The 19544-nt window shown below is 39.0% G+C and overlaps 1 protein-coding gene across 1 annotated transcript in view; it reads right to left on the reverse strand.

The window, feature by feature from the left end:
* The window catches only part of CNTNAP5 (contactin associated protein family member 5), a 289197-nt gene that overhangs the window by 67380 nt on the left and 202273 nt on the right, over positions 1 to 19544 (reverse strand). The gene's annotated exons all lie outside the window — the stretch shown is intronic.

Raw genomic sequence — 19544 nt, forward strand, 5'->3', positions numbered from 1 at the left:
AATCACCATTCTGCACTGAGTAGCAAAGGTGCTGCCCAATGTTACTAAGATTCTCACTGAATTTGATTACAATTTCTAGTCGGGTCCTAGAATCCTTATTTAGAGCAATTATCCGAAAGTGAAGTAGTCCTGCTAATACCAGTGGACCTACTCCCTGGGCAAGATCTGTTTAATCACAAAATCTGTCCCTCATTCCAGACTTATTTTGTTATTTTCCTATTTGGTTAGGAAAAGGGGAAAGAAAGGCAGCACTTTGTTGACAGTTTTTTCTCATTATTAAGCTTTGCTGCCAAGGTGCACTGCTTTCACGGAGTCCCAGGCTGAAGTAATTGCTTAAAAAAAAAAAAAAAAAAAACCACCAAAACCCAAGACAAACAACAAAAAACCCCCATGCAGTAGCATTTGTCTGCTTCTCTTAAGGAGAGAAATCACTCTGCCTCTGGAACAGCTGTTATCACAGTGCGCTCTGTACTTCATATAATTGTTAAGATATTCTCACAGATGACAATGGGCAGAAAGAAGGTAAATAAACATGGATTTTTACTTCTTCTAGATTTAACAGGAGGCTAATGAACAGAACCGCTAGCTGCAATGACAGAGTTATGCAATCACACACAGCATTTCAGTAAAAGCAAAATCTTCATCAACCCTTTGAGAGACAGATTTGAGGATGGGCGTAAGGATTTAAAACCCAAACACTTTTAGATGCTGAGGAAGATTAAATCTACATCCAAACTAAAATTCTATGCCTCATGAATGTCTCTGTTGAAGGCCAAAAAAGGCTGAAAATATTATGAGTACTTGCATTCTCCTTTGCCAGCTCAGGCTGGGTTGTTTTCTCAATAAATTTCTGGCCAAGTGACAAGTTTCCTGAAAGATGCAAGTGGGATTTCAGCCATCAACAGAAATGATGCGAAGAGCTGAAGGCATGCAGGTTAGGAAAAACAACAATAACAAACAAACAACCCAAACCAAAAATGCAGAGAAGATTACAGCTTTTAGGGACAAATGACAAAACAGAAAATAGCAGCTTTGAATCTCCAGCAGTTTTGCTGAAGATGAACTGGGTACCCGACCCTGATGAAACCAAAAAATTATCTCATTTCCTCTATTTTCTGCATTCCAGCTCACCTTCAATTTGAAACTGTCCCTCTTGCTTTCAACTCCTTTTCCTCTTCCTCATTCCCCTTTTCCTTTCCCGTTTTCTCTGTTTAGCCTAATTCCTCTAGGTAAATTGAGATAAATAAGCCTTGCATTGCTTGAACAGACAAGTCTATGACATTGTTGCATGTCCTGCCACATCCTTACTCTGTACTGGGACCAGAAACCCATCAGTGCCTGGGATTCAGTTGCAAGCGAATAATGAACATGGATAAGCCACAGTGGGCTCCAACATGACCCTGCCTGAGCCAGAGGAGCAAGACCTGCTCAGCAGATGTCTGGACTTTTTTTCCTGTATCGTAGGTATAGCCAGTAAGAATAATGGCAATAAGATGAAGCCATCATTTCTTGCCCTGACACTGTTCAGCCAGCTCCTATGTGTTCACTCTCATCCTCATTCACCAGTACCCTCTCACTCATTTCCACTGAAAGGTCATCTCATGAGGTGGCTCAATACAGTGCCCAGGAAAAGGTCTTTCATTCTTAATCAGTTCTTCTGCATAAGTATAAAAATAGTGAGAGTAAGTAGTAGTGGGTGCCGAATTTATGGGCTAATAAAGAGAAGATAAACCAGATCATGTCATTCCAGTTCTTGTGGGGTTCTCTGCACCTGCAGCAGACCAGTATTCAGTGACTCTCTAGGGCCTGAGGAAGACAATAGGAATGAGAGTTACAGCCACCCTGTATGCAGCTAGTAACACAGCCCACTCTCTCAATGTCCTACTGAATCCCGCCCACATTATCTTATGAGCTAACTGCTTGAGGTGCCTACATGGAATGGAGGAAAGAGTGGAAGAGATGACTGAGTTTATGAGTTTAGACAGATCATACGCTCTTCTTTAGAACTTACTTTTTAAAGCATTTTATAATGGATGTGAAAGGGCTACAAGGTAAGGAGAGAGTACTGAACTAAAGCACCTTATAAAATATTGCGAGGTGAGAATAGTAGTTTATCACAGCAATTTTAGTTCTTAAATGCTATTTAAGTTTTCATAGATGAAAGCAATTTCAGAGCACAGAAATAAAACTGCAGAGGACAGAGGGGAATAGTTGAAGCATCAAAGACTGTGAATGGTGCATCAAACCATAAACCAATCATTTCACTACAAGAAAACCTGGTATTCAACGATTATTCATGGAAACGTTGAAGTGAGAAAACAACTTTCATAGAATGGTAAAACTACATTATAAGCAACTATCCCAGAACAGACTTCTAGGAAGAAACACTTTGTAGCTCTTTCTTTTGCTATTATTTTCCAGGAACAATAAAGTCCAGATACAGCAACTGGTATAAAAGCATACAGTTTCAATAAAATCAGAGTAGTCGTGCTGATTGGCACTGACTCAGCATCAAGCTGTTCACAGGAAGACAGAATGGTTGAGGCTGGAAACTGTTTTGTCCAGCCCTCCTCTTAAACAGGTTCAGGATGTGAGAATTCCGTAGACAAACTCTGGCTGTCACTGAGACAGGCAAGAGAACCATCCATAGGTATGCAGCAACTGAAATACAGGCCTGAAGGATTGATTTTCAAAGGGGGTAAGAAAGAAAAACTAATTATATATTTGATCCATCTTGAGTTCTGCATTGTCATGGCTCAAGCTCTTGGGACAGGGCATGGATGAAGAGTAACAGAGGGACCCTACCTACAGCACTTTGCACCTCATCCACTCAGTGTGGTACAACGTGGAGCTGTACAGCAAAGCCCGCAGCTCTGCATGGCTGCCAGGCTCAGGTACTCTCACCTGCCTACCAGCCTTGGCCTTTCACCAGGAAGGCCCCAAATACCTAGGGCTGCAGCCTGGCCTAATAGTGGTCTGAAAGTCGGGGCATAACTAAGAGCAGGTTGACTGTTTATGAACACAAGCAAGCTGGAGTAAAGTTGAGTGGAATTAATATACGGATGAATCCAATTCTTGCAGGAAGCCATGGACAGCTTGCTGGATCCTGCCCATGATAAAATGCAGCTTGATAAACTAGGAAAAGAAAATAGATAAAATGGGGACATTTGGGACATTTAATAGGAGACTGGATAAGTTGCAGAAAAACATGCTGTGGAAAGCAATCTTTGCTCTGTCCTTTGGGAGGAACTACATATGCTAATAACAGTGCTTCTCCTCTCTTTATTTTGAAAAGTGTCTGAGTAAAAATGGAATTACCTTACTCAACAGAACTGTTTCCTATATATGCAGTTTTAACTATCAGCATTAATAATGAGAAAAGGATCCTTATTATTGCTTTTTCACCCCTTCTAACATTTCACCAATACAGTCACTAGTGACTGAAATGGACTGTCTTCAGATTCGACAACCCTCCACAAAAGACAGATTAATTTTGTTTCCATTGCACTTGCAATGGCAGCTTCTAGGAATAATAAAAACTAGATTTGGGTATAGGGAATCTTTATTAGCAATATTGATTCATGAAGCAATGAGAACACACCTTGTCCTTCAGCTCCCAGGTTAACACAGCATGGCTGACAGTTAGAGAATAAAATCTATTTACACGGAGTGAATCTGACCAGAAAGTCGTTAGGACAATGTCGTTTCCACACTGCGCCTTTCTGAAGTGCAACTACTAACTGGTTCCTGTAAGTGGCTGATAATAACTGAATTTCATAGCTTAGATTGATCTTAAAGAAATCAGAAAATATCATCAGTAAATATGCTGAATTTCTGAACTGGAATAAAAATAGAAAAACAGTCTTAATAGAACATAAATTAGAAGAGATAATAACATATTGCTAATCACTTTGAAGCCCCAATCCCTAATTAAATAAATTAGAGGATTTTCCTAAAATATCTCAGATATTATTGGGATGGTGTTTCTGTTTTGGACAGAATCCTTTGGAAAATGAGATCACATCTCAAGTTCCCTGTAAAATTATTTGACCAAATGAGCATCTTTGGTAAGAGGGAAATCCAGTATCATGCTCCATGAAGCTCTAGATAAAAAGCCAGAGGGCTTTTTTGTTATTATTTTGTTGTTTTGGGTTCTTTTAATGGCAAAAAAGGAAGATATTTAAATAATGTTAAACACCTGTAAAAGTCCACGTGCAGAGTACACAATATATTTCCTGTCCTCTACAAGACAGGCATTGTAAACCACCACAAAATGACACCAACACCTAGAAAAGAGTTTAGAGAATAATATAGGCACATTTCTGAGTCTTGCACTAATTATGAGCCAGAAAGGCAGCTTGGACAAGCAGAGATAAATCACGCTCTAAGCCTCTCCTCCTACTCTTTCTTCACATCCCTACTGAATTGAAATCTCACAGGGCCAGTTGAACTGGATTGTTTTTTGCTCCTAAAACGTGTTAGTTGGCAAAACACTCAGTTGCATTTACTATGATCACGAAGTCCAGCACAGCAGTGGAAAAAGTCCAGTTTTAAGTTCTTTGTCAAAAAACCCTCAAACAACAAACAACTTGTTGAACTACATTCCAGTATCTTTGGGAGGCTACAAACATTACCGCAACTCATTAAACTTGTTTATAGTTTGATGTGTTACAACACATTACAGACTAATGTTAAATAAATAAATGCTGATTTGACACTGCTTTCAACTGCAGAGCAATTCTGCTTTCCTCAGTATTACAATTAATGTCAGCAGTTAATGTCTTAAGTGGTGGAATTGGAAATTTGGGTACAATAAACAAATGCAGTCAAATTTTAACTTAAGGATATACCCAAACTAAAGCATGGCATTAGTTCAGCTGTCCGTGTCTCAGGGCTGCAATTACAGTTTTGTTGGTCAGAGCAGCAGGGGCACCATTTGTCATACTAAGGAAGGCTAGAGTGCTGTGAAATTGGGCACTTCGGAAAAATGCAGCTGTAGCAGAACATATGTATATGCAAGACCATGAAATGAACTGGCTCCAAGCCAGAACATAAAGAGAAAAACAAGACAATGTAAATGAAAAAATTCATAGAACACTGTACTCAGAAGATGCTCCTATTGATATATCCTGAACAGCCTTAAAGGTCAGGATGATAACAATCTGTCTTCTCTGTGGAATTGCTTAATCAATTTGCAGCTCTTTTCTTCAGCCTGTTAGCAACAGGTTTATATCTTTCAACTAGATCTTCTATTTAGTTTTTGCTATTTAATTGGTCTCAGGTTCCTGTGTATTTCTCTATAAAACTGTAACAAACATGGGTGTGTATATACATTCCTGCACAGACTGTACTGAATAGAATATGAACTGCTCAGCTATGCTCAGCAGGTCTACTGTCACTAATAGAGATTATTATTCAGCTGAAGATGGTTTTCTGCTCCTACAGCTCAATGCAGAACTCAGCTGTAGCTTTACCACTGCGGTCAATACTGGAATGGGCAGAGGCTGCAGAAGAACAAGAACCATGCAACCATGAGAAGTCCTAGTCCTTCCTCTCTTTCCAAAAGCAGAACAGGCCTATGTATCTTCTGTATTTAATGGTAAGAGAAAGAATCACCATTGGAGCCAATGCATAATCTACAAGCTTCATGAAGTAAGAATCAAGATCTTCGCAATGTAACCCTCTACCACAGGCCTTTCATCTCAGCTGATGAGACAAATCTTTCTGTGGGCTGCATCAAGGCTGTGAATCAAAAGTCCACAAGATCATCACATACATTATCATGTTTCCTTCCAACAGTAAGGCTCCTTAACTGAGTGTACCTTCCTCAAACCAAGTATACAAATCCTGTCAACTACTGGTTTGGAGAGATGCAGACATCTCTACCAGATGGTAGTGCTTGGGTGGAAACAATACAACTGAGGCAGGTAAGTCTCTTTCAGATTGGTGTAGGATTTTGAGAGGGTATACATTAGTACATATCATTAGAGTTCTTCAACAGCAGTACAAAAAATAACTGGCTCAATCACTTCCATATAACTCTCTACATCATTTGCCTGCTTTCTTTTCAAGACATGGAGGTCCAGCGGGGCAGGCAATGAAGTCATGGATGATCAGACCCAAGACTCGTATTTAAAATAGGAACCTCTGAGGGGAAAACTTCTTTTAAAAATATATGAGAGCCACTGCCACCAACCTTTTCTCTCTACACATATGCCTGTATGAGTATGTACACCTCCATAATAATGAAAGATTTCTACTCAGATTTACATTAAGGAATTTATAAATACAAGTTACATATTTATGGCTGTAATACACTCCTAAGGATTATGTTTTTTCTCTCATCTGAAGAGCAGAACAAATGCAAAGGCAAACATTACCCTGATGTATGCTTCATTACAGAACAGACCGCAGAAACAATCAGCAATAAGCAACCTCTTTTAAAGAAAAGTGATAACTTCACTCCCCTCCTCTTGTCTCGGTACTTTTTTTCTTCCCTAAGTCAAAAAATGTTTTTCAATGCTGATGTTGTGCTTCTATTTTCTTCCATCTGCATTCAGCTGGTCAAGATAAGGTGCAAATGCCCAGAGATTTAGGTAAGAGTTGTTGGTATTATGCTGTAAATTCAGAGATACAGAAAACTGACATGCATAAATGAAGCCACCTCCTAATAGGGGAAGAAATGTTTTTGTCTTTACGTTTCTTTTCTCTTCCATAGTTGAGTAAAGGTTTGAACCATACAGCTTTACTTTAAATGAAATACATGATTCCAAAACAGCTGGCCTACTTAACACTACTATGTAAACATCTGTTCAAATTCATGCATGCAAATAAGAACATCAGCTAGCAAGTCTCTTAGGCTCAGACTAGTCTTTATCAAGTCCTCCCAGAAAACACTGGGGTGGAGGCCAATGAGTGAGTGAAGTGGGAGGAAAGAGAATTCTTGAGCTTTTTTTGGAGAATTGATCCTTGGAGGAAAGATGGATGATGGAGAATACAAAAAAAACCCCCATCTACATACAGAAAACTACAGTTTTCAATATGTTTGCTTTAATGGAAGTTTTCTTTCCTATCTCTCTGTAGTGGTTTCCTACTTTATCAAATATTTTAGCAGCTTGTTTTGTAAATGGACTTTGTGGTAAATTTTTATCCTCCTCTATTCAAACCATCCTTTGAAAGTACCAGGGTGCCAGATCTGCTCCTACTGAACTAAATGGGATTCTTGACATTGACATGACTGGAAACAGGCGCAGGCCAGCTGTATGCCTCATTAGATACACAATTCTATAGCACCCTCTAAAATCCTGCTGAACTCTCTCTTTCAAGCAAATAAAGCAAGTAAACTCAAAGGCCATGAAATGTCACTATTACACTTCAGCACTTAAACTGAGGCACCTGATGAATTAGTCATCTTCTTGCCAGGCATCTTAGAAAACTGCAGCCCCTGAGGGATTTCCCCTGGCCGTTACCACTTATTGCAAAGTCAAAGAGAGAAAGCTAAGGTTATTGTTTTGCCTGTGGAATCAAAATATGCTGAGAGTGCATGTTATTCCCCAGACTTAGAGGTTTATTGCGTTTCTAATTCACACCTAAGGTCACCATATGTCAACTGAGTATGCATTTTGCTACCATGGCTACTATCATTGTTTTAACTCTAATGCTAAATAGTCCTAGATTGGAACAATATTGTCTTAGAAACAGCACAATTTAGTGCTCATAGCAGAAGACTGATCTTCAGATTAAAGATTGGAAAGCCCAGTGGCTCGTCTTTGGGTTTGTCAGACTCTCCAAAATCATAAAAATGATTCGACCACTCTGGACCTTTGTTTTCACACCAGAATGTCAAAGAACTAAAAGCCCCGAACAAACAAAGTAAACAAAGCTAGTACAGTAACAACTGGGTCTTCTCTATTGAGAAACATTAATAAATTAATCAATCTTTGATCGAATTTCATTTAGCATTTAAAAATACAATATGAGCTTTGAAATCAGTTACTTGTGACCTGACAGGATGAGACCATGATGGTGATGCTTCTTCTGCATAATTCAATAATGTGAATTTGACCACACAATTGTCATTCCTTGTCATTTAAGGAGTCTCACAGTTAAGCAGCCATAATTGTCCTTTGGGTGTTATCTTAAATACATTAAAAAAGAAATTGAATGCTTTCACCACATTATAGTTGGGACATTTTTTCAGAGCTAATTTCTATGTCTGTGAATTATTCATAACACACTTCAAACAGGCTCTTCTGGATAAGGTAATTGACCTTGTCTGCATGAAGCACCCACTACCTTGCCTTGGGATAATTAAATCTACGATTTGGTCCATTATTCAAAGGTAATGTCTTTTCATTAGGTTAGGCAATATATTATCACTCAACTAGTCACCTAATTCTGCATTTAACGTATTCAAGTTTTCACTGTTTTGTCATAGGTTACACTCATCATAGCAATATCTCACATTTAGTAGCAGTGTAACAGTAAGACAGCATTCTCTTGATAAATAGAAGCAGGACTTTGAGGACTACAATTTCAAGATTTACTTGCATATTTGCAACCTCAGTTGGCTTTGTTTTTGCTGTGGGTAAAAGCAATAAAGGAGATCTACTCAGTAAAAACTAGTGTCAGGTACAACTATTTTACCAGGTGTCAGTAGTTTTGGAAATTCACATATTATTCAGTGGAAACACTTATGTGCTGTAGAAAGATATGTTAAATTACATGCATTACACATATATGACTTCCACAGAGTTTTATTTTGCTGTGTAGAGAAACTCTTGGTTTGCCTGGCATCCAAGAATGCAATTAACAATGTTGGCTGTTGCTTAGGCTAGCTCTTAACCCTTTTGGCCTTCCTTGTAGCAGTCTATTATTAGGACTCAATTCCCTGCTACATATTCCCTCAAAAAATCTTGCTCAGTTAAGACCAAAGTAACTGATTAATTTTTGCATATGCATGGAGTGAAAACCTCTGACAGAAAGCTAAACAGTTGAGCACCCAACTCTCTCCTGTGCTCCAACTACTTTGAAACACTTCAGCAGAATAAAGCAGCTCTGAATCTATTTTAGTCAGTCACTGTCAAAGTCCTCCTGCATGAGTAAACCCTTGAGTGGCACAGCGATCTGGAGGAGCTCCCGCATCAATCCCTCTCCCGGCTGCAGAAAATGGCCAGAGATGGTATTCTAATTTATATTGCACCACTCCAGTAACCAGGCTGAAAAACACTTCTCCACCCCCCTCTCCTCAACAGTGTGGGGGACATTTCTCTATTTTAAGAACAGAGTACTGTCTTTTTCAATCTATCAGTGCTTAAGTGTTTAGATGCTGATTGCAAATACTGCACTAACAACTATGGATGAACTTGTTAACTTCTCTACATATCTCAATTTTTAAAATGTTCCTGTATTTTGTAGTTTGTTTTAGACTAAAGTGGAATTTAATGAAAGATGTAATAACCAAGGAGTTAATCCAGCATCTTGCTTGCCTAAATCCTTATAAATATATTGTTATCCAGTGGAACTGATCCTGCATATCTTTGAGCTTTGTAATTTTTTAGTCAAATCATTCGTTATTGTAGCTTTTCTCACCCTGCCCATTAATAGAACGTTATGATGATGTTAGCTATTCAAAGCTTTTTAATCATGTTATACAAACACAATTCAGTCTATGAATTGTTTATCTTGATTAGACATTGTTTGAGTGTTCACTTAAAATTATGAAGCATTGTTTTAGAGTAGAAATAAAGACAAGGGTATCAAAAAGATTTCAAGGTGTTACAGTGAACACTTACTCTGAAGGCCTTTGGCTGAATTCCTATTTGCATGAATATTCAGGAACAATCTGTTCATGCCTCAGGAACAAAGAAAAAAATCTCAGTATCATGGTTCAGAGTAATATAAAAAAAAAAGGATTATGAAAATTGTGAAATTGAAATGAAATTCTAGTAGGACGGGCAGAAAATAGTTGACATTTATCAACTAAAAGAAAGTAGCCAAGGGAAATGTTGTTCTAAGCAAGATTACCTGTAACTGGCCTGGCTGCTAAATCGTATTTCATAATGGTTGACTGCCTACCATTGTGTAACCACAGTTGTGTACTGCACATTGATGGCTCCTGTCGCTATAATATGGTTATGTTTACCCATTAGTTTCTGCTTTTGTGCCACAACCCAGTAACTATGATATTATAGTGGTTCTAATGGTCTGTTTCACTCTGTTCATTTACCTATTAATTTTGGCAATGGCATATTTCACGGAACATAAATTTCATCCTCTGAAAACATGAAAACCTGTAGTACAATATGGTCAGACAGATTCTGGAGCTTTGCACAGAAGTAAAATGAACTGTCCAGGGTGGCATTTTGTGAAGAACATACCTCCCTCTGGAGGCATAGGTTGTATGTAGGGTGATTACTTCAGCAGTAACAGGATGTAATTATTCACTCAATAAAATTCTGCTTCTATTAAGTAGGTACTTCTAATGTTCTGCAGATTGACTGGTGGCCCTAGCATGTCTCACAGAGGTAGTAAACAAAATGCAACACAATCTTTTTGTCTGAATTCAGAACACAAGTGTGCAGTGGGAAGAAAGTGACCTAGAAAACTGTTGCTGCTTTGAACACGGAGACTCTGGGAAACAGGATCACAAAACAGAACTTGAAAAATTCTCATTGCAGGAGAACCTTTCCCTGCTTGGCGACAGATATTACAGTGGCAAAACAAATGGATCAAACTGACTTTTCAGAGCCAGAAAAAAAGCCAAAGGGAGTTGAGACAGAGCCTACTTCAGAAGAAGACCACTTGTCCTAGAATCTCACCCTCTGATGTTACATTAGCTTTCAGTCATAAAGATTTCTCTCCAAAAAACAACCCCTAAACTTGTGCCTCACAACAAAGTAGTTTCATGTGGATAAAATCTGAGAGCTTGAAACCACAGTGACAATGGGAGGCAAACAAATGCTAATGTAAAAAAAGCCTTTAGCTCAAAGCCAAAAAGAGTAAAACTACTCATCTTACACTAGACCTGACAATGATCCAGCTAGTTCATTCTTCCCCTAGTAGCAGAAGGGCAAGGCACAAGAGGTACGTGTATAAATCCCACACTTGGAGTGCAAGATTTCAGAGGTGTTCATCTGGGAGGAAATACTCTTCTTAAGGTTATTTATGTGGCTGCATGAACTTGGCCAGTGGTTTTAGAGTGGTACATTCAAATTAATCTAATGGTCCATACCAGTTTCAGGCCAAATTGGCATCAGTTGCTGATAACCAAGAAATCTACCTGTAGAGGAAAACTACATAGATTAATTGGTTAACCTTTCTAAACACTAATGTTAAAAAAAAAAAAAAACCAAAAAAAAAAGTCTTCTTCTGGGACTTTTGAATTCTGCTCTTGAGTGCAAAGAAGGCTCTTGGTGTTTCTTTGAGTCCTGGACAGCTCATGTGGGAATATACCCCTTGGCTAAATCAGTCTGAGCCTTCTTCCTATCAAAGGGGCTTGGAAAAAAAACAGGCTCAAAAGCTTTTTCCTTTTTATTCTCAAAATTTCTGGCCCAGCAGATATCAAAAAAGTTTCTCTAAAGAAGGTTTTTAAAGTGTTATTTTCTTTCAGGTCACCACATCTTTCTAGGTACTTGTCAACTTTCAGCGAAATCTAGTCCTCTGCAAATCAGTCCAAGTTGGGGGCATGTAAACAATTCTCAAAAAAACCATGCTTCTTGGCAGTGTAAGAATTACCCACCTTTGTTTCCCCAGGGTCTGGAGACTTTTTCTCCAAGCTTGCTTACCCTTAGCAGACACCTAGAAGAGCTATTTTTATGCTTCCCTTTAACACCAGAAAGTTCATATAAGAGTAATTTAATGTTTTACTTTAAGAAGGTTTTTATTCCACTGCTATTTGAATCCCAAGCATGAAGTAATCTCAAAATATAGCCTTCAGCTGATCCTCATTGTTTCTTTTCTCCTGTCTTTGCCTTCACAGTTTCAAATACAGAAAATTCATTTTCCATAGGTTATCTTCACACTGTAATGGGGGTAAAATTCCTGGGCTTCGGATTAACAAGCAATGAATCTGAGCTCTAACTTAATCTATACAGAGTAAAAACGTGACTCCTTTTTCCACGTGCTTACATTTTCTATTCTCCTATTTGCACTATATGAATAAGTTATGCCACTGATCATTTTGTGTATAGTCTATTAACACCTCTCTTTTCCTGGATAGGTCAGACCAATTAAAACAAAATCAAAGCATAGGGGTTCCATTCCATCTGATTTTCTGCAAGTGCCTTGCTGGGAACATACTTTAAAACAGGGGTCAAATGAACTGAAAACAATCATAAAACTGAGAGTTTACAGCCCCAAATGCTTTTCTATCCTAAAAAATAATGTAAATAGAAATGTAAATCACTATTGTTCCATTCATGGGGCATAATAGTAGAAGAGGTCAGCTGAGAACTCTTCCACCTCTATGACTTACATCTGCTATTCTCCAGAATCAGAAGATTCTATGCACTTACCCAAATTATACAGAGAAATTAGTTTAATGTCAGTAAGACAGTCTGAGTCCAAGATGCTCAAAATAAGACAGCTGAAGGAAGCAGACAAAGGGAAGTGTGATGAGAACACACTCCCCACTGTGGCTCTAATGAGGGAGAAGGAACAATTTTCTGCTCAGGCAGCAATCCTGCTTTCTTTCTTGGATGGTGGACAGGTTGCTGTCATAGCTAATGACTCATTAATATAACAAACCATGGATTAGCTGTTTGTTTCTAGTCACCATTATTTATTAATTGTAAACAATATGGTGAGTCCTGCAAACTAAAAAAAAAAAAAAAAAAAAAAAAAATACTATCACTGCTCACAATTAAGGAAATGCTGGCTGGAATAGCCTGAAATAATCCTGTAATTCTTCTCTTCTTCAAACTCTGTGGATGAATAGTTTATACAACTGAGTTTGTCAAACCAGGGGTATAATTAAGACACGTTTGGTTCTGGCATACATGTGCATGTCATAAAACTATCCATTTCCAAACTGTCATTTGGACTGCAGAATTCTCTGAACTCAACGCTTTGTCATTGCCCAGCTGGGAGCACTTCACTATCCCACAGGTGTCACAGGCTGAGCAAAAGATATTATCAACTTTACTCCAAAACAGAGGTTTTTGGGATCAAAAGTCCCAAACTAACAGGTTACAGAGGTTAAGTAAACACCTTGCAGCATCAGTTCACAGCACTGACTTCCTTGCACCACCACCAATAATAGTGCATGCAATGAATTCCAGAATCCAGGCTCAAAATCTGTTGTCTACATTTATATTACATTTACCTGTCCTATGTGCCTTCATTAATATCCCTAGTCAAGCTTCCTTTATATTGGAAAAGATCATTTCCATGTCAGTAAAACATAGTAGATCTATTCAGTTTGGAGTGACAAATTTCTTTTGTAAATGAACCATAGAAGGTCTTTTAAAATAAAATAAAAATTTAAAAAAAAAAAAAAAAAAAAAAAAGTATTTTTCCAAAACTGCTCCTTAGACTTACAAAAAACCCCAGACATTCAAGGGAGGAAAAAAACCAAACAAACCACCACAAAAAGCAACAGAAATGTCCAGCATCAGCAGAAGAATGAAGGATGTATTCCATAGAAGCAAACAGGAGTTACCCATACAAGCTCCTTCCTCACTACTCTATCAGTCCCCACTGTGAGAAGCATTTTTAAACTCACTTGACACGTTGTGTCTAAAGAAAACACAGATAATGGTGCTCTAGTGTTCATTGGAGCAATCCTGGGAGACTCATATCCTTTTCATGTCACTCCAGGTACCATTATAAGCCTGCTCTCACCTGCAGAGGGGTTCAAAGAGGGAACACAGTTTCCTTCCACCAAGTTAGAATCCATTCAGTGTATGACTGAGCAAGGATTTCTTCCCATGTTTTTTCCTGTCATTTGGCCTCTTGGCTGCATTTCCCTCTCAGAGAAACACAACAGGACTGCATGAGAAGTAGTGCAAGTAGCTGCTATTCCTTCCCTGGCAGATATAGCATACTGTACCTCACTGCCAGTCTAGAGAGATTGTATAGGGCAAGGGAAAGAAAGGGTCAGAAATGGGAATAATGATATTTCCATTACTCACAGATGCATGCATGCAGGATGCCAAGTTACCTGCCTCATGAAACAGGTTTTTTATTCTGCTTAGACCACCTGCATTATAATCAGCTGCACACTAAAACCAACATAGCATCTTTAAAAATGGCCTCTGCATCTCTCCCTCCAAATAAGGGAGTATGTGGCATTGCTATGGCAAACTCTGTTCAAAAAGTCTCTAAATATAGCACAAGTTATCTAAAATAGTGTTTGTGAGAGAAGCTGTCAGCACTGCTACTTTGGAGGGGAGAGACAAGGTATGGTGATGGACACACAGATGGCAAGTCAGTCATTCTCAAGAAAGGGATTCTACTTACTCAAGAATAATCACTGCATACAATCTACACCTACCACCTATCCACCACTCCTTTCAACATGAGCCACTTTTTGAGGGCGGACTGCCCTGTTCTGTGTTATTTTGTGCAATGACAAATAGTCTTCTGGTAATGCAATAACAATTTAAAGTTATTTTGTGCAAGAACAAATAGTCCCCTGGTAGTGCAATAGCAATTTAAAGTCCCTGGAATGATAAATTGGAAATTATACTTAAAAGGCATAAAATAATAGTGAGTAAAACCCCATTGGTAAATGAATGCTTGTTATGGGTCATTTGAGATCACCTCTTGATACATCTATGTAAAGTGATTCATCAGAATCCAGGTTTCACACTCCTTTCTCCATAAAGATTTACACTGCTCTAAAAAGTGGTGTCCCTATTATACGAAACCTTGGTGCAAACCACATCTCAAAAACTGGGGGCACTTCAGTTGAAAAAAAATACTAGAGCTAGTGAAAGTCCAAGAAGAGTAAGAGCACTGTAAAAACAGTGGATGAGCACAAAACTCTGTTTCACTGCATACTGCAATACAAGAACTCACTGCACTGAGCAAAATAGCAGCCAAAAACACATTAAACCCCCCACAAATGTAGTTCTGTAAAACAGCAAGTGAGGAACTCTTGGAACTTGCTTTCTTAGGTGGCTGCAGAGGCAGGCAGCATAATAAAGTTCAAAATGTGATTAGGTAAGTTTATGAAAAACAGATCCATAGTAGATACTAAAAGGGATTGGCAGTAGCATAAACTCTAATGCCCTTAACTGAGCAACGGTGGGTGATGGGGACATATTGAGGGATGTGCTGAAGACACCAGACTTGTGTACTCACCTTAAGCTGCATCTCGCCACCATCCTCTATTGGAGGCAGGACCCTGAAGGACATTTCTTAGCAGCTTTGACATCACTGGTCTCATATGGGACCAAGGAGGGAGCGTGCACAGACAGAGTTCTAGCAACATACAGGGCTAGAGCTTGAAAGACATTGAACTGCCTGAGCAGCAGAATTATATCTTAAGTCTAAATTCAGAAATTAGGACATGTTCCCTGCTGTGAGGTAGCACTACATCTTTCCCTCTAATAGGGAGTTACAAAATGCAAATGCAGTGGTTCACCAGTGAGGGCTAACAGCTGCCTGACATAAGGAGTCACAGAGCTGGTGACGGCACATGGTGCAGCTTGACACTGAGATATGGAACTAGCTGGGAGGGAAAGGGGAGAAGAGGAGATGGAAACCTGGGTACAAGTCATGTAACCATGGGACTTGACAGACCATAAGAGGGATAGGCAGGAAGATCAGGAAAGAGGTGAGTAGCTTAGGGGGGATGCTTGAAATCTAAGCCTGAGGTGACATGCTGTGGTTATTCTACTAGAAAAAGAAAAATAAGGAAGAAGCCAGGAAAAGCCCACCACCACCAAACATTCCTATTTATTTGATTTTGCTCTAGGACTGATCTTTTCTCAGTCCCTGCCTACACAAATGTACTATGAACTTGACAGACTGTCAGCCAACTATTGTAAAGCAAGCTATCCTGCCACTGATACAGCCGTCAGTGCTAAGTCCTTGATAAGGTGGATGCGAGGCAGATTCATAAATGTTAAGCATTTGAATACATCTACTGCTTCCAGAAAACTGAGCAAATTCAGTCAGATCCAAGGGTTTACTCAGTTAATAAAGTGTTTTCATACCTTCAAACATCTTGTATGTTAACAGTTTAATAAACATGAATGGGCACACAAGCATCTACCCTTGCACACATACTCTTTTCCTAGGTATTGCCTGAAATGCTCCATAAAGAAAGGAAATTAAAGACCTAGGGGGCTACATTTCTTTTCATAGTCTCAGAACACAGACAGCACATTTAGAGATAGGCCAAGCTTCCTGCCCACCCCCCTCCTCTCCTCCTAGCTTGACTTGGTCTCTACATCTAAGGATAAGGTGGTGGTAAAGTCTGCAATCTTTTCCTAAGAGTGTGGATGACTTTCCTAATTAATGCCAACTGTCGGATTTGCTCTGGTTGTGTGTCTCTCCAACAGATATGGAAAAGTCACGAGAAAATTGCAATAACCGGTCATATAAGTTTCATTTGCCAGCACCATAAGAAAGCCAGCTCTTTCTTTGATGAACAGACATCTACTCTGATGTTCACAAACCTTCCTAAAATCTGTCTGATGGCAGAGATGTACAAAAATGCAGTTCAGGGCAATTTAATTTTTGCTTTCAAAGACATGCTTGCAGCTAAACCATACTATGACAGTGAGAACTTATAAGGCTGTTCCAGACAGCAGGAGGTGGAGATGAGTAAACTCCTTTGCCAACTGCCAGATTGCATGTCTGACACGCTGCAGATGTAAATCCAAGTGACTCAATGGGGATACTACGCTCAATCACACCCACTGGGGATGTGCCTGTGTCTTCAGGGCAAGAGAGAATATAAAGAGAAGAAAGACAAATTCCTTGATATAAACTGGAACAACTTTATGTAATCCAGAAGCCTTCCTGGGTTTCTCTCTGAGGCAGTCCTGCGTGCCTTGCTTGTCCCTTTCCCCCATGTCAAAGCTGTGAAAGCCAAAATTACTATGTAACAGCATACAGCTTTTTTGGAGAGTAACACTACCAATGCAAGAGGAAAGAGAAATCTTTTTATTGCTTCTCTGTGAAACATGATAGTGTTTAGGTCCGGAAGACAAAGATTTGGTGTGTTGGTGCTATCAGCTGAAATATCCTAATCATGTGTTCCATCTCCCTGAGGAAAAAAAAAACAAAAACAAAAAACAAACAACCAAATGAAAGGAAGCTTAGAAATGGATTAGATTTCTTGAAGGAAGGGGAAATTTTATAGCTTTTTGTCAAGATCAGATGTACCTCTGGGATATGCCTTTCCATCAAGCATTCACCACTGGGCTCAGTCCAGAGGTATTAGTGAGAGGTGATATTGAGCAAACCGGACTAAGTCAGGTAACGTTTCTTTCTGGCCTATGAAAGCAATATTGTTATCAATATGTGTACATCGTATACCAGCTTCTGAAGGAAGATCTGAAGTGTGGTTTATTAACTGCATTTACACATTATGGCAACACAGAGAGAATGTAGTGCTTCAGGCATCCAAAAGCCTAGGCCAAATCAAGAAACAAAACCCAAGAGTTTTGATCTTTGTTCTGTTGCTCTGACCCCAAATCAAAGTCCCTCCAGTCATTTCTGGGCATAAACAACACAGGTGAGAATCTTCTGCAGCAAGTCCAGCAAAAATACCCTAAAGTTATTCACACTTGGAGCTCATATTCAACTTTAGGAGCGGAAATTCTTTAAGTCTTAGAGCTCTTCAAGACACCTGGGTCTCTAGGCTCTTCTATAATATACTAGCAGTTCACCTTAAAATTAACATCAATTAATAGAGCTTTTAAGACTTTGAGGAAAACAATGCCTTTCTAACATTTAAAAATACTCAGTACTCCGCTAAGAACAAATTACCCTTATTTTGTCATTTCAAGGACTGAAACAATTTATTTTTGAGCATGTTCCGCAACTTGCCAAACTTAAAGCATTAGACTACTGAGAAAGTTCAGGATGAAAATTCGAAAAATTGTAAGGGTAATTATAATGTATACAAAAGGAAGAAAAAAAAGAGGAAAAAATGGCAGTGTCTGCCACATGTGCAGCACTGGATTGTAATTTTTTATTATTATTATCTCTCAGATGAAGTTGTTATAAAGAGTAATGAGTTGTGCAACTCTTGTGTGGCCAACTGTCAGGACCACAGTGGCACTATAGCAACTGCAAAGGCGCAAGTCAGAATGCTGGACACCATCCCCACATCCTCTCCTTTGAAGGATCTGAGTCACAAATTTGGTCCTTGACAAGTGGAGAACAAGCTGCCTGTCAGGAACCATCTTAGCCAGTCTGCCTGTTGTTTGATAACTTTAGCCCTGAAGATGGACAGTTTGCATACTGTCAATTTACACAAGATTATCATTATTTTTTTTTACTAAGGTTTGGATTCTGAAGAAGTATCCCTAGCTTTAGAGAGGTCCCACATTCAAGGGGTGTCTCAAAACACACTCAGAGTGTATGTTCCTGCATACACATGACCAAATACCTCACAGAATGTGCAAAGTCAAAACACATGCAGACCTGCTCTAATACTGTGGTGGTCATCTTTAAAAAAACATTTCAGAAATAATTCCTGTGGAATTTTATCTTTATAACATGTCAGTTGTGGTGTGGGATACAGAAGTCAGGAACACTGAAAGCATGTGTAAGACATCATTTCCCCCTCTTTATGAGCAGGTATGCCTGCATTTTGTTTTCCCTTTGTGCTCTACCCTGGATGCTGATATTAACATTTCATTCTTTAAAAAAAAATTACCAATACAAGCAGTTCTTGGCTGGTAAAACTGATAATAACAAAAGACATAACTCACAGCTTTTAAAAATAAACTGACTGTAAGGCATCTGATTACTGGATCCATAAACATTCAGTGTTATAGTAACTTTTTTGAAACCAGGAGGGTTTTTGATACATCTCATTAGGCAATGTGTTTTTAACACAATAGGAAACCCCATTGCAAGGTCCCCTTCAGGCTTTACGTGGGATGTCTTCTACACTACTAACAAATGTAAGAGTTGCAAATAATCAAAGAATCACCAGGACCATACAGACATTACAAGTAACCAGAGGAGACTCTGAAGATAGCCGGAAGCCTGCCTTTAATGTTATTCATCTCTCTGGATAAGCAAATGTAAAATCCTGACATCAAGACAGAGCTGAGTAGAAGGCAGACATTCTGAGTAGCCACTGCAAATTTGGTACTGCAGAGAAACACAAATTGATCAGATCCTCTGCTTCCTTTTTTCTGCTGCATTAAGTCAGGGCAAAATATGTATTCCTTCTATCGCAAGGGCAAAGCTAGCTTTGGCCCAGAAACTGTACTACCAAACTGTACTTAAACATCATTTTCAGGGCTGTGGGACTCAGAAGAGGGTACACCCCTCCCCTTCATAACATTAATAGTCTGGAAGCGTTTGGGTATACTTTGTATATTTAATATAAAGACAGAAACAGTAAGTTA

Source organism: Pseudopipra pipra, chromosome 7, assembly GCF_036250125.1.
Source record: "Pseudopipra pipra isolate bDixPip1 chromosome 7, bDixPip1.hap1, whole genome shotgun sequence".
Classification (NCBI taxonomy): domain Eukaryota; kingdom Metazoa; phylum Chordata; class Aves; order Passeriformes; family Pipridae; genus Pseudopipra; species Pseudopipra pipra.